Here is a 16,584-nt window from a genome sequence, read left to right on the forward strand (position 1 = left end):
TATTTGGATCACTTCATTTCCTCACCTTATTAAAAAAAAATGAATGGAGAAATGAGCTCTAAATTTCCTCATCTAGCTCTAAAGTAGTATTATTTCAAGACCCGACAATTATGCTTGAAATTGTCCCTCTGAGAGCTGTTACCATCATTATGTAAGTGCACAGCTCACTGGCATTCTCCTATATAACAGATCTCAAAATGCTTCTTTCACAGTAACATCCCAAACTCACCTAAAGTCAGATATTTTAGAATATCTGACATCTGCTTAGTCTCCCAAGGCTGGCAGAATGGATTGAATAATAGTTATTTTAGGATGTAATTGCCGCACTGTTAAAAAATAAACCCCTCTGCAACTAAATAATGTCACATTTCTGAGCCACTTATGTAACCAAAATGACTTATCCAAATAAAAGAGCATGATTTGGGGAAACATTTTAAAAGTCATTGCAAATGATTTTCATTACTAGGCTGCTGTGCTGTAAGAGTGTGATTCTCCATAGTTTAGATGAGAGCTGTGCAGAACAATGGCAGTTTTCTAATATTACATGTTAAGAAATCTTAGCCTAGCAGCAATAGAGAAAATTTAGGTATAGAGTACAGGAAAGGGAATATGGAAGTACCTAAAAAGCCCTGAATGCCTTGGGGCAAATAGAAGGTGGTGCTGAGCAATTGTGCAAGGAAATTAGAACACTGATGGTCCTTGATCAGTTTCTGCACAAATAATAGGAGAGTAGTTGACAGCCAAGAGGGCTAACAGAAAGGGAAATAGGGACAGAAAAAAAAAAAAAAAAAAAAAAGAGGAAGTTTCTAGTAACCTTAATTTTGCATATTCAAGCTCAGGCTGACCAGCTTCTCTAGTTTTGAAGAATAACCACTGAGTCCAGGGTTGGGGGTGTGGATAAATAATGATAAGGTAAATAGATAGATAGATGATAGGTAGATAGGTAGGTAGGTAGGTAGATAGCTAGCTAGCTGGGTAAACATCTTCTGAATATGGATAAATATATCTTTTTTGAAATTCGTGTAATTGTGAAGAAGAGCAAGAAACTAAGGTTGGCATGGTATGGCACACTAACTACAATTGGGCAAGGCCAATGCATATTGAAATTCTCAGTAGGCCACAAATTAAGAATTACAATGTCCATGTCACCTCAAGTTTGACATGAAGTTGTGGGTGGGTGTACCTGTGTATACATTTCTGTGTGTGGTGTAAAGATGAAGTACATTTCAAATAGAATGAGTAAACTACATTGAAATAGAAATGAGGTAGCAACTAAGTTCTGAAACTTCAAGTCAAAGTATGATTTTTAAAAATTCTAAAGTGACTGGTTGATCAAAAGTGGTATTTCAGCTAACTAGTAATTTTTTGCTATGTATAGGCAAATGTATAGGCTAAATGATGTATTCTCTGAAATTTGGTCAGATTTCAAATGATGACTTGCATATCAACAAATAGAATCAAAATACAATATACCATTTTGCTTTAATTGCATCCCCCAGAGAAACACCATGAATAGTCCAACTGAGATTCACATTGACCCAATACTGAAATGTCAAATACATGCTACTAGATAGCCCATTACTTCTTGCAATTTCTCTAAGTAAAGGTTTCAAGAGAAAATAACATTAATTGACAGGGAAATAATTTACCACTACTGTGGCCTGTAAATCATTTTAGAAAAGCAAGAACTCCATTAAATCTCATTCTTTTAATTGGATTTCCTGTCACCTTGCACCTTTCTATTGGCATTGGCCCAGTAAATTCAGATGCGGCCTCAATAAATTCAGTAAAAATAATCAGAAGCTAACAGTTTTTCCTTTAAAAAAAAAGTATTAATTTTTAAGTAAATCAAGTATTTAACACCAAATTAGTTTGTCATATCATTTGACTTAGTCTCCGTGTTGCTACACTGACACATGACTGAATTCAACTTCATTTTAGAAAAATCATTGTTATTACATACACTCTTGCAGTCCCTGGGCTAAGTATTAGAGATATGTTGCCTCATTTAACATCTTGTTTTCCTGTTTCAAGCCAAAGATATTCTAACTAACAGTCACCTAGAGCCAGGATTCAAATCTAGATTTACTTACATCAAAGTCATTCTATTGTCATAGGTGCTCATTAAAATACCCTCTAGGGACAGGGTTGGGGGTGAGGATAAATAGTTATAACTTGGCAAATGGATATATAAATATAGGTTCACAGCTAGATAAACTGATAGACTTGTTATGTATTTTGGGTAGATACTTAATGTATATTGACAATTAGTATAATTTTCAAGCATATCAAGAAATTAGCTTGTCATAGCATACTGATTTCAGTTTCATCATCTCTAAAAATGGTAAACAGGGGCACCTGGGTGGCTCTGTGGGTTAAGCCTCTGCCTTCTGCTCAGGTCATGATCTCAGGGTCCTGGAATCAAGCTCTGCATTGGGCTCTCTGCTCAGCAGAGAGCTCGCTTCCCCCCACCCTCCTGCCTGCCTCTGCCTACTTGTGATGTCTGTCTGTTAAATAAGTAAATAAATAAATAAATAAATAAATCTTTGAAAATAAGTAAATAAAAGTAAAAATGGTAAGCATAGTATATTTACTACAAGGGCATTGGAGATTACCATAGCCAGGGGAAAACAACAGTTAGGCAGATCTCAGTCCAAATTCAAGCTCTGCTACTTACTTACTGGATATATGACCTTTGCAAGTACCAAAACTCATATGAGCTTCAGTTTCTTCATTTGTAAAATGAGATTTAGAATATATTGTTCTCAAAATATTCTTGTGACACTGGTATCTTACCCAGTATGGAAGATGAACTTAGACCAAATAGATAGAACTAATAATGATTTAGTATCTGGAAGGTTTTCTTGATCAATTCTTAGATATAGAGTAGTTCTAGACCTCACTGTGTTTTAATCAGTCAGAATCAACCACGAAATGGACCAAGTATCAGCTGAACAATTGTATCAACTGGTTGAATATATCAGCAGCTTGATAACATTGCATTATTTTGGGTACTGAAATAAAAGATCATTTCAATTTACTTTTTCTCTCTTTTAGTGTAAAACAAACAAACAAACCCAACTTTTATGATTGGGCCAAAAATGGGAATGGTCTATAAATATTACCCTTAGCTATATATGATTACAACTCCAGTGCCTAGAACAGGGCTTGGTGAATCAATATTTTTAAAAAATTTTTTCAATTTATTTATTTTCAGAAAAACAGTATTCATTATTTTTTCACCACACCCAGTGCTCCATGCAATCTGTGCCCTCTATAATACCCACCACCAAATCAATATTTTTAAAAAAGTATGTTCATTAAAATGAGTTGGGTAAATAATAAAATTATAAAGTGAATATTGTACTTAAAAGAACTATTTTAGACAGTTGTGTATAAAATTCAGTTCTGTGCTATAGTAGCTATGTATGAGTTACATAGATAGCCATAATAAACCTTTGGTGTTTATACACATTAGCATTCATTAATGACTTTGAAATTATGTGTTCAGTAATAGAAATAAAAATGAAGCATAGGGTAAAGCCATCATTTCCTTGTAGCACCTGCATGAAATTTAATGTAAATAAAGAACATATGTAAGTTATAGGCACACAGAAGCCTATGAATAAAAATTTTAAAGGTACTTTTTCTGATTTTGAGATGGATTACACTTTCATTGATGTTTTTGTTTTACTGTCAAGGCCACAGAGAATTTTGAAATTTCACAGAAAAATTATGTCTAAAATAAAGCAATATGTTCTTGGGAATCTAGGTTATTCCTCAATTATAATATACACTTGCCCCTTCAACTTGTAAATCACTAACTTTAAATTACTACAATTAAATCATCAAGGGATGGTTTTTACCAATTGATCAAAGTAAAGAGCAGGGATCTTTGCTGTCGCTGTGTTTGTTATTGTTCTGTTGTATCATTCCTTTCCTATAAGGCAGAGTATAAGTAGAGACCAGTCAACACATGTGAGAAAACACAATTGATCATTTGCATTCTCATCAGTGGATAGTCTTCCACATGGTGCTTTTTGGTATCCAAATAAATGCTCTCTGTGAGACAGTTTGTTACAGACTTTTTTTATTAGCACAGGAAGTTCAGATATGGGTCATGATAGAGCAAGTTATATCAGGTAACTTCTACATATATTTATTTCTTATGATGCCACACACTCTGTTTTCTCTCTTCAAGAGAAGGATATTCTCCTTATGCTCTCCTCTTACTTTTCTGTTAACCAGAACAACAGAGATTTTGTAAGCCCTGGCTATGATTTGTAGACAGTGTTATATTTATTTTTTCACACTGATAATGTTCTACAATTTATCTCTTTGTATATATGTAGAGTTAATTTAGCTAACAATTACAAGCTACCCTTTGATAATACCACTGCTTTATACACAAATTATTAGAGCACGTTAAAATTATTTAAAAACAAATGACAATTTCAGCTATTTCAGGATGAAAACTACAAAATTACTTCATGATCATCTATAATAACTGTTTAATCAACAATTTTAGCACGAAACAACTTACAAAGGTAAAGGAAATATATTATATAAATTTATATATATAATATACACCTGTATATTATATAAATATATATAATTGTTATATAATTTATATAAAATCTCAATCCTGAACAACTTCTTGCATGTACATAAACTATATATTTGTATATACACATATACCTAAACATACGTATTTAATATTATATAGGAAAATATCTTCCCCTCCTCAGATTTTCTAAAAATTTGAAAATACTATTTTTGCATAAAATGCAGATACATATTCATGTTCAGTTTAACCTATAATATGCATTTTTATCTTCCTCATTTAATTATTGGTGTATATATTTGCTATTCATAAAATGGGCAGCAATAGAACTATAAATGCATTCCTTAAATCAGATTGCAGAGTATGTTATTGGATGTTATAAATTGTATTTGCAATTGAAATTACTATTGATTCAAAAAACTAAGGATTTTCCTATTGTGAATAGATAAAACATTAAAATTTCTACCAATCAGAAGAGCTACACAATGACTACATGATTACTTTTACTCTTCTGAAGCACAATTCTCTCCTACATACTAGAGTTAGAGAAAATGTAGGACAAAATACATGAAAAGAATGCTATCTAATCACATAAAAAAAGAGAGGTTATGACAATAAATAAGCATCTATAGTAGTTAACCTGATTATGCATTATGTGGTAGCTAATGGCATTGCAGGTGAATGTCAAACCTGTTATTTGAAAGAACTAGTATGGTTTCCATGATTGCAAAAAGAGTAGTTTAAGGAATTCAAGTTTATTACATACTAAAGGCTAAATTTGACTCCTGTTAATATCAACAAAGATTAAATATTTCCTCATAACCAAGGTGAAAGTCAAAGTAGCTCTGCAAATACCACCATAATTACTTCATTATTCAGTTTGTTATAAAAGGAATAATTGCTTAGGTATGTTAAATTCCTCTTGTGAAAAAATACACTGTGTTTGGGGGATAGAAAAATTAAAAGATCAAAATTAAATTAACCTAAAACTAACATTTGGATTTCCCAGAATCTATCTTCCCCTACAACATAACTGAAATCTATTTTTTTTAATATTTTATTTATTTGAGAAAGAGAATGAATACAAGTAGGGGGAGGGGCAGAGGGAGAAGCAGGTTCCCCACCTAGCAGGGAGTGTAATGCGAGGCTCCATCCTGGGACCCTGGGATCATGACCTGACCTGAAGGTAGTCACTTAACGACTGAGCCATTCAGGCACTCCCATAACTGATATCTAATGGGAATGGTGCAATATATACCCCCCTTGATATTTCTGGTGACTGATATTTGGTAGCATTGCTTAGTGGTTGTCCTTTATATTTCTTTGCCCCTGATTTTAGAGATATAATGGAAATTCTGAGTGTAGAAGTTACAGTCAATTTTTTAATGCAGTGGGGCAGTGAGGCATGAGGTTTTGGAGGCTGGAGAGTTCAGTACCACATTGCAGGTGTGCAGAGGACATGGCAAGAGCAGCTCTGGTGGTGAGCATCAGTAGTATTTCTGGGGCGTGATGTTGGCTATACCTTGTATCCCTCAGTGCCTCAGTACCTGTTCCCACTTGTTCCTGTAGTCTCCTGAAGTCTGTGAACTATCTGATTCTCTTCCAATAAAGTGTTTTTCTGCTTAAGATAACCAGAGTACTTTTCTTTTATTTGCAGACAAGAATCTTGACTAATATTCCCTCTTTCTTTCTGATGTATCTATTTCTTTTAAAAAAAATTATTTATTTATCTTAGAGAAAGCACTAGTGAGTGGAAGGCGGGGCAGACGGAAAAGGAGAAAGAGTCCCAAGCAGGCTTCATGTCTAGCGTGAAGCCCCACACCGGGCTTGATCTCACCACCCCCAGATCATGACCTGAGCTGAAACCAAGAGTTGGGCACTCAACTGACTGAGCCACCTGTTTCTATTTCTTTAATTATTAATTTCTCTTTGATAAACTAGCTTTAGCGAATTTATGAGCTTGTAATGGCTAACCAGGAGATTTTGTCCCTATCCAAATGTTATTGAAGAAATGCAAGAGCCTCTGGGCCCTGGGAAATAAAATTCCATGACCAAAAACTTCATAGTTTTTCACACTTAAGTGGAGAAGTAACCACTAATTTCAGGGGGAAAATTAGGGCATGAGTAGTGGAATTGTGGGAAAACAATAAAATTTTGAAATTTACTAGTTACATTTATTAATGTAAATAAAATGTACCACACATAAACTAAAAGCATTTTCACCCCTGAGTATTCATCCAAAAGACATTGTGAGGTAACTAAGAAAACAAGAAACTCCTTTCTGAGCCATATATGTAGGAAAAGATTTTGTGAGAAATGATCAATTTTAGAGCTTTAATTGAGCTATAATGGTATAGAGTTCAAATGGTCTAATTTATATTGGTCCCTACTAACCTATATTTTCCTGCAGTTGTCTTACACTGAATTGCAGTTAACAATATCCAAATATTTGGGGTCAAGACAATAAATGAATGAGTGAGTGAGTGAGCGAATGAATAACAAGTATTATTTTTGCAATATGAAAATAGTATTAGTACAGATAACCCAATCTAAAGTGTTACTAACATTTTTAACTAGAATCCAATTTCATGATAAATCCATTCTATACTCTAAGGGGTCATTAATAAAGTTTAATGGAAGTCTGTCTCATCCATAGCTGATTCCAGGCCTTGTTGCTCAGCAACTACCTGCCAGATTACATTTCTAAGCTGTAATGTAACGGATTCCCTGGAGAGCACTTCAAACAAATGGGAGTATTCAGCCACTTAATTCAATGCCCTTTACACAGGGATTGCTTTAGGGATCAGGAGATTTGGGATTTAAAATGACTTGGGATCCCTGTTAACTCTAGAGTTTCCACAGAATGCTGTTTGCAAATAAATGCCTGGTCTTCCAAAAGAAGTACACACCAGCACAACTAAAGGCTACGCTGGCAGGCACTTCATTTCTGGACAGACAGCCTGAAAGTGAATGAAATTAAAAAAAGAGATCAATAATAAAAATACACAGATGGAGAGAGAGTTAATTCAGGAGGATATAATGGCTGTGAGAATTAAGAAAAGATGGCATTTTAAGAAGGTTTGATAGTCAGTGCTTAATATACCTGAGAAGCCAAACTAAGTGAGATAAATCCATGGGATTTGTGGTAAAGTTGCTGAGGAGGCCACAATAAATTGGTTTTATCAACTAATTGTTTTTCTGTTGAGCACTTTACTACCCTACTTTTTAGGAGGTCACTTGGTAGTTTAGCTTTAAAAAATTTCTGTTCATCTGTTACTCACCTTCCCCATCTATGGTCCGGTAAAACTGTGAATAGGCCACCCATTAAAAAAAAAAAAAAAAAATTTGAACCAAAGAGATGGAGAGGTCACAGTCCTTTCTTCATTATCAGCATCAGACCACAACGGAAGAAATAAATCAGAAGGCCTATCATAGAAGCTGTCAAAGTTAGCCATTATCAAGTCAAGAATATATGGGATGGCAATTAAAAAGGGCAAGAGGAAAGAGAAAAGTAGAAATCAAGAAAACAAAAAGGAAAATTTTAGAGTGAATTTCAGGAACTCTAAGATTCCTCTAAACTTCTCCTTTATATGTATAAGGAAGTCCATTTCACTGACCTCAGCTTGACAATAAAGAGTGTGAGCTGAGCCAGATGGTGGAGTGGAGCCAACCAGCTCCTTCTAAGGCATCTAAGACTTTAATTCCCATTGATTTCCCTCTTTCTCATTCACTTTCTCTCTCTGCTGCACACACACATACCCCCACGTATGTATGAAATTTTGTATACTATTAACTCATTATACAACAACTCTGTTACTAGTGCATAAGTCACTTTGTGGCAGAAAAAAAAAAAAAGATATCCAATGTATGTAGTGTCTAGCAGAGTGAATTGCAAATTATATGGCTTATTGTTAAAAGGAAGATTGCACACAAACTATAAGGTATTTACTAAAAATTGTGGTCTTTCATGAGAAATTTAGAGATCTCTCTAGACATTTGTCTGAGTTCCATATCCATCCTGCAGAACTTTTCAATTTCCTGTGTAGTATTCACTTCTCTTCTTTTACTAACTATAATTATCTTTGGGGTAGAAATGTATGTAGAGCAACAAGTACTTTTCTTGGAGAAACCGGGACAAATGAAACCATCAAGCCTAGAGAGCAAATATCATGTTTACCCAGTTTATTTCTGACACATTTTGTCATGCGTCTATTTAAAAACACCCCCCTCTTTCCAGGTTCCTTGCAACTACACTGACCATGTGACCCGAGTTCTGGTCAGGTAGATATAAAAAGAAATCAAGTGTATTGGGCTTTCAAAAAAATGTGTTAATTTTTCTAACAAAAGGGACAGATTCAGCACCCCTTTAAACTTGTTTTTCCCTGTCCCCCTTTTCAACTTGCTGCCTTAAGTAAAGGCTTGATGCTTGATAGTGGAGCTGCCATTTTGCAACTATGACTTAAAAGTTTATTGTATAAACATTATGGGGAAGGATGCTAGAAAAATATTGTAGACTTGACTTTTTTCTTAAACAGCAACATCATCCCTGAAATCCATTTCTCTAGGCTTCTTGTTGCCTAAGAAAATAAGACCTCTATTTGTTTGAGACACAGATAATGTCCTAAGAGGTGTTTTCATAAACTCTACTAAAAGTTAAAACCATATGTATAGATAAAAAGAGATATATAATACATTTATATTGGCTTTCCAAGTAACATTATTTAAGTCTATCAGTGGAAAAGACCACCACGACTAATGTTTTGTATATAATTAGGCAATGATACACAAGGAGAAAATGTTATGGAATGTCGAAGTTGAGGTTTTTAAAAAAAAGAGTATGTGGACTAGGAGCAATAACAAGTGTAAGAAATTTGTTGTAGGGAACAAAACAACACAATACCATATTTGTTCTAATTAAAATTCATCAATGTAGAAGGACAAGATAAATTTTATTAAATGCCTTCATTTAATCCACATGAGAAGACTGTGATTAAGGACATGTTGAAATCTTGAATGTTAAACTTATGATTTATGAATATCTAAAAACCAGACAGTAAATAACTAGACTGGAGCTAGTAGCCCACAATTTCCAGAAACATTTCTGTAAAAATGTGATTCCATCAAGGATTTGTTAAACATCATCTAACATAACATAAATATTGATTCTTTGGTCCAATAAATAGTAGAAGTGAGATGAAATGTCAAATGTCTAGTGTGGGTAGATCTCATAAAAACACTGACAACATGTGGCCATTTATCACCTTTTGTTTTGTGTGCATCTTTGTTTTTCAGGGTGTATGAGTAGCAGAGTGAAAAAAAACATTAAAGGGCATTTTTGTTTGAGGAGATTAAGGATTTGATCCCATGCTTTCATGTAAAGTGCATATTGCATGAATATATTTTGAGAACCACAAATAACATACATTTGGGACCACATAAGAAAGACAAGATTTAGGTAGGTAAGGGAGAACAGATTTGATTCTTTCTACATCAGATTATGAAAATGTACTCTTGGAGAATAGCAACAGAGATTGAGTACTTTTTTGCAGAAACCCAGACAAATAAAACCATCAGGCCAATAGAGCAGACTGCATATGTACCCAGTTTATTTCCAATACATTTGCTTATTTGTGAATAATAAGTTTCAAAGCTTTCTAGTTATGAACAGATTATCTTTGTTCTGCCAACCTCCTTTTGCTCTCCGCTTTCTCCATTGTATCATGCTTTAAGAGTTAGTGGACTGATAGAGTTTTGTGAATTACAGGGTTTTGTGTGTGAATTTCCAAGTGAGTCAAGCTAAAGTCCTTTCTAAGATGTTGGGTTTTTGTTTTGTTTTGTTTTGTTTTTTGCATTCTTCAGTTCAATCTATCATTTAAAAATTTGTAGTAACAGTGTCTACCCTCAAATTTCCGGCCCTTATGCCTGTGTACTACTTTCACAGACGGGTTCATGACCTACTTTTAGCTAGTCTAATGGTTATCAATGCCTCACATATCTATCAGCAGAAAATTTAAGATTGTCTTGAATCCTTTAATGAAACCACCTCATTTCTGATTGTTTTCTCACCCCTATCTCTGGTAACTCTCCTTGAGGAAGCTATTTGATGAGAAGGTTGTGACAGAGCAAACTTTGTAGTCTGTAAGGACTCACCCGGACTTGATGTTTATGGGCAGAGACAAATGCGCTGTGGATTTCTGCAGGGATTTTTTTACCCCCTGCAGTAAATAAAGGAAGCCAGCTGGCCTTTACATTCCACTGAAAGTGATGAATGGTTAACTTTAAACTCTGCTTGGGGTTAAATGATCTCAGCCTTTAGTGAATTCCTGATTCCTCTTTGGTAAACTTTCTGTGAGTAACAGTGTGTTCATTCATCCTGAAGGTACACCCATGCAAGACATTTTTGCAATTAGGGAAGCTAATGAGACATCAAAAGTACTTGTGGCCTCATTGTCAGACCCTACTCTGTTTTTCATCTACCAATCTGGGCTCCCATTTTAAGTCTGAGTACTAAGGGTATGGAATAAACAAACTCTGTAAAGTGTAGCCAAGAACAAATTGAAATGATGTGAGAAGCCCAGAAGTCACAGTTGAAAGATATTCTCAGGATGGTATCAGCTTTTAAATTGCAGAGATGGCTCATAACCTTCACAGCGAGGTGTGTAAACTAAACTAGACCTGAAATGTATTCAGTTCCCTTATATTTATTAACGATTTTATGAGTAGATAGTGTTGAGGCAAAAGACCTTCCTCTGACCTGCAAGGTCCTTCTAGCTGGTCTAAGGATCAAATTGACATCAGAAAGATTAATAGGACAAAATCAAATCTAACAGGTGTACATACAGCAAATCTACACACATGAAGTTCCAGAGACAATGAGACAGCACGCTTTATAGGAGCTAAGGAAAGTGGTGGGGTCTAAGGACACAACAGGGCTATTAGCAGGAAGGTGAAAGGAGATGTTTTGAGAAACAAAAGTTGCCCTATTATTGCCCTATTACTAAAAACAAAAGTTTTTAAGTAAAGAGAAGTCTTTTTACTTAGAGACTTGACTTTAAGTAAAGAGACTTTACTTAGACTAGGTTCTCTTCCTGGTACAAAACTCTCCTTTCTGGGGTCACTTTGGGCATTTGAGGACCAGGAGAAGAGCTTTTCCTGCAACTGTTGGGTTTTGATTACTTTTTTTCTTTTTTAAGATTTTATTTATTTGAGAGAAAGGCCTAGAGAGCACAAGCAGAAGAAGCAGAGGAAGAGGGGCATGCCGTTTTGGTTTCTTTCTTTCTTTTTTTTTTTTTTTGTAAGATTTTATTTATTTGAGGGGTGCCTAGGTGGTTCAGTGGGTTAAAGCCTCTGCCTTCGACTCAGGTCATGATCCCTGGGTCCTGGGATCGAACCACACGTTGGGCTTTCTGCTCCGCAGAGAGCCTGCTTCCTCCTCTCTCTCCCTGACTGCCTCTCTGCCTACTTGTGATCTCTGTCAAATAAATAAATAAAATCTTTTTTAAAAAATAAAAAAAAAGATTTTATTTATTTGAGAGAAAGGCCTAGAGAGCATAAACAGAGGAAGAAGCAGAGGGAGAGGGACAAGCTGACTTCCTGCTTAGCATGATGCCAGACTCATCCCAGGGCTCCTAGAGGGGCTTGATCCAAGGACCCTGAGATCATGACCTGAGCCAAAGTCAGACATTTAAGGGACTGATCCACCAGGAGCCACTGCTGGGTTTTGGTTACTTTTAACTCAAAATAATGTTCATGCCAAAGTAGCCCATCTTGGGGCAGCCTGCCCTTGGCCCCTACAATGTCAACTTTTTCCCATTTTCCAGATGTACAAAATAAAATAGTAGTAATTTGACCTGCTGCTTAGCATAACAGAGTGTTGCTGGTGACTTATGTAGGAAAGATGTTAGGGTTTGAAGATGACAGGCAATAAAGAATTGAGACATCTTTGGTGCAAAAAAGTGATTTTACTGAAGCATGGGGACAGCACCTGTGGGCAGAAAGAGCTGCTCTGGGGTCATGAGGAGTGGCCCATTTATACTTTCAAGTTGGGAGGAGGTTAGGGATAGCGTAAGCCTTAAGGTATTTTGGAAACAAGGTTTATGGGATCCTGAGGGGGCTAGCTATTGTTAGGAAAAGGTGACTTATTACTGTTTACTGAAAACTCAATCATGAGACTCTTCAGATATATGTTGGTGGATCATATGCTTAGGGGGTGATTGGTAGCATGTATCTTGGGGAGGTAGAGATAATAGAAGTTTCCAAAGGAATTTGTATATGTTGAAGTAGATGTACAGGATCCTGACGGTCAGGCTAAGGATGGCTTTTACCCTTAGCAAAGTAGTAACATTGAGGCAGCTAAGTTCCTGCTTGTTTTAAGGATTTGTGAATGGGCTGTATGTAGTAAGGAAATTTAATTTCTCTTTTGCTTTTGTTTCCCACATCAGTGATAACATCCTAGTTTATGAAGAAATAAACTAACCAAAGGTTTTCTAAGTAATGATAGTGTTTTTTATTACATGTCACTTATCCTCTTTAAAAAAAAAAGTGTTGGTAACAAACTAATAAGCTTTTTTTCTACATTGAAATTAGTAATGCATTAGCAAAAAATTTTGTGGAAAAAATTTTATTAACTCTACATTTATTTTTCTGGGTCTCACTACTTGCTGCTACCCCCATTCTAGATATTAGCATGAGTGCTCTCAATGTTCTCAGTGACCTTTCTCCTTTCATTCACTGCAATAGAAATGTATGTAGGAGTGGACATTTAATCAATTGGCAGTTTGTGGAGAGGAGGATATTGACCTTGTAACTTCCACAGTCTTTCTGTAGTTAGCTCCTGAGACAACTATGCAACAAAAAGCGTAGAGGAGATAATTCCAAAGTTGAACCCCCAAGTGCCTGCATTCTAGAGGAAGGTGTTTGAGAACATGTAACTAAAAGAAACATTGAGATTATAATCTTGCATTGTGGTGGTGATGATTTCAGAGGGCCGCTGATCTGAAAGCTATATTCTTTCTGGGAAAAACCAAAGAAACATATGGGATTTTTCCTATTAGAAGTCTGGAACAGGGGTGCCTGGGTGGCTCAGTGGGTTAAGCCGCTGCCTTCGGCTCAGGTCATGATCTCAGGGTCCTGGGATCGAGTCCCGCATCAGGCTCTCTGCTCAGCAGGGAGCCTGCTTCCCTCTCTCTCTCTCTACCTGCCTCTCCATCTACTTGTGATTTCTCTCTGTCAAATAAATAAATAAAATCTTTAAAAAAAAAAAAAAGAAGTCTGGAACAAAAATACAACAATTCACTCTCTATGGTTGCCGCCCTGGATATTTCAGTTGTTCCTAATCATGTTCTCCCTCAGTCTTTCTCTCTACATATAGGTATAAATATATGAAAGGAAAATCATTTTGAGGAAGGAAGATTTTAGAAGTACTCTGCTTGTATTTGACTCAAATAGTCAAATAGAATAGAATGGAAGAGGGCTGCTGTCAACTCTGGTGAGAGGCTCCTGATTTGAACTGAAAAGCAGCTCTTGCAGAGGAGTCAGTCAGGACAACACAAATTGGAAACTCAATCCTGTAAAGTAATAGCTATGCCATCTTGGTTCACTTACCTGAGACAATAGAATCACGTCACCAACTTTTGCATCATTGGAAAAGGTATATAAAATACTTAGTATAATACTCAATAATATGAAAGCATAGTTATTTCAGTTATTCAAATCATTTCTGTTTCTTCATAGAAAGAAAAGGTGTAATTCTCCCAAATATGTATGGTAATACTGGTTTAATGAACAAAAATATTAAGTAAATAATGAAAAGGGGATGAAATTATTTGATGAAAATATATTGTGTTTTCACTTGAAAATTTTATCGAATTTGGCATGTCATAACTACATTTCATAAGAAATTTCAAAATTGAGAAGGGAATTAATTTAAAAATAACAATGTGAATTAAAATGCCTACTCCCAGTGAGAAAAAAAACTGTACACACACATATGCACATACCCACAGAATACACTATAGCAATGTTATAATAAATTACACATAGTCTGTTTAAAAACACTGTCCTGTAATAAATTAAAATCTTTTATCATCTGAACCTAACCTGCAAAATGTGTGATGTGTTCCTTATACCTTTGATGGAATTAATTTACAAAGAAAAGATTGAATTATTTTTGTTGTATTGCAGTTTTACATGTTTAGAGCAAAGTATTAAGATTCTCCTGCCCCCCCATCAAAACACAAAATGACATTGTGTTCAGTTTTCAGTGTACAACATATGCTGCTATAGCTTTAAAAGTCATTGTCATGTCTACATGTTAATGTGTGACAGTCCTATCCATCTTAATTCATTTGACACATTTGACATTATACTATGATTTTGAGGATTTGTTTTCCTATTTTATATTTTCTTGGATGTCATAGTTATCCCATATGATTGTTTATTGTTTTTATGCATATTGTGTATGAGCTTATGTAATTTTTTAAATCTATTTATTTATATAGTAGTGTTTATCTTTGGCATATAATTTATTTCAATTTCTATTGCCTGTAGTCATGGAAAGCTAGGTTAGAAGTTTCAGTGTGAAAGATATGAAACATATAATGTTGGTTCGTATTCACTTTGAGAATGAAATGCGTCATGTTGAGTTTCTGGGCTAGAAGAGAAAGAGTTTACATGAAGTTAATAGGAAGCAAGAAAAAAAAGTACAGTTCTATAATAATAATACAATAATATAAAATACATAATATAAAAATTATAACACATACTGTACATAGTTTAAAAACACTATGCTTGTATGTAACTAATGAATCATTGAACATTGAACATTACATCAAAAACTACTGATGTATGTTGGCTAATTGAATTTAAATTTAAAAATGCTGTGCTAATTGCCTTAATGGTGCAGAATCAGGATAACTTTATAAAATCAGGAAATGCTGTTAGGAAGCAAAGTACCAGGGCATATGGATGGCTCATTTGGTTAAATGTCTGGCTCGGATCTTGGCTCAGGTCATGATCTCAGGGTCATGGGATCAAGCTCCCTGTCGGGCTCTGTACTCAGTGCGATGTCTGCTTGGTTCTCTCTTCCTCTCCCTCCTGCTCTCTCTCGCACTCAAATAAATAAAGAAAATATACATATAAAAAAAGAAACCAAACTACCTCTGTTTGTTTAGATAAGAAGAGCAAATTTTGTTACAAGTATAATATATTAAATAACTTTTAGATGGCTTTTAATAAAAAAACAATATCATCTGTTATGGACTGAGGACAGGACTAGAAAAAAAGAGAGACAAATGGAACCCACAGTCTAAAGAATATGTTCACAAGCCTAACAACTCTCAGCTGCCAGAGATATCATACATTCATTCAGATTTATCAGCAACCATTTGTTTAGCATCTACTTATATGCACAGCACTGTGAAAATCAGTCGAGGAAAAGACACAAGTCAAATTAATCTGAGGGTTATTAAATACTGAGATGTACTATGAAAGATATCTTCTGCTGATGATAGCCAGCAATTCAGAAGCGAAGATAGGGGTCATACTAAATGAGTCTAACACAGATCAGATTGAGGCAGAAATCAAGTGCTGAGTTCATGGTAGATAAACACTGAGATTTATTTATCCATCCATTTGTTAAATATTTATGACACCTCTGTGCCAGACAATTTTTACATGTAAAGATATAACAGAAGTCATAAAACACACATGACCTTACCCACCTGGAGCTGACAGCTTTGCTAAATTGATCTGCCTAGACAGCATTTTTGTCAACCGTTTTCATGATAACAGGACTGTCTTTGAAAAATCAAGGGCTGCAAATGATTCAAACTTTCTGTGTATATTTGGGAGAAATTCTGACTGCTATTTAAGTTTTCCCAACTTACCTCCACTAAGAGTAAATATAGAGAAATATAGAGAAAATACACAATAAAATTTATAAATAAGAATGAAAGTTGTCTGTAAACTTTAGTCTTCTAAATTAGCTGTGAGAAAGGGGATCTGCAATTATTAGTGGTTCC

Source organism: Mustela nivalis (genome assembly GCF_964662115.1).
Source record: "Mustela nivalis genome assembly, chromosome: X".
Classification (NCBI taxonomy): Eukaryota; Metazoa; Chordata; class Mammalia; order Carnivora; family Mustelidae; genus Mustela; species Mustela nivalis.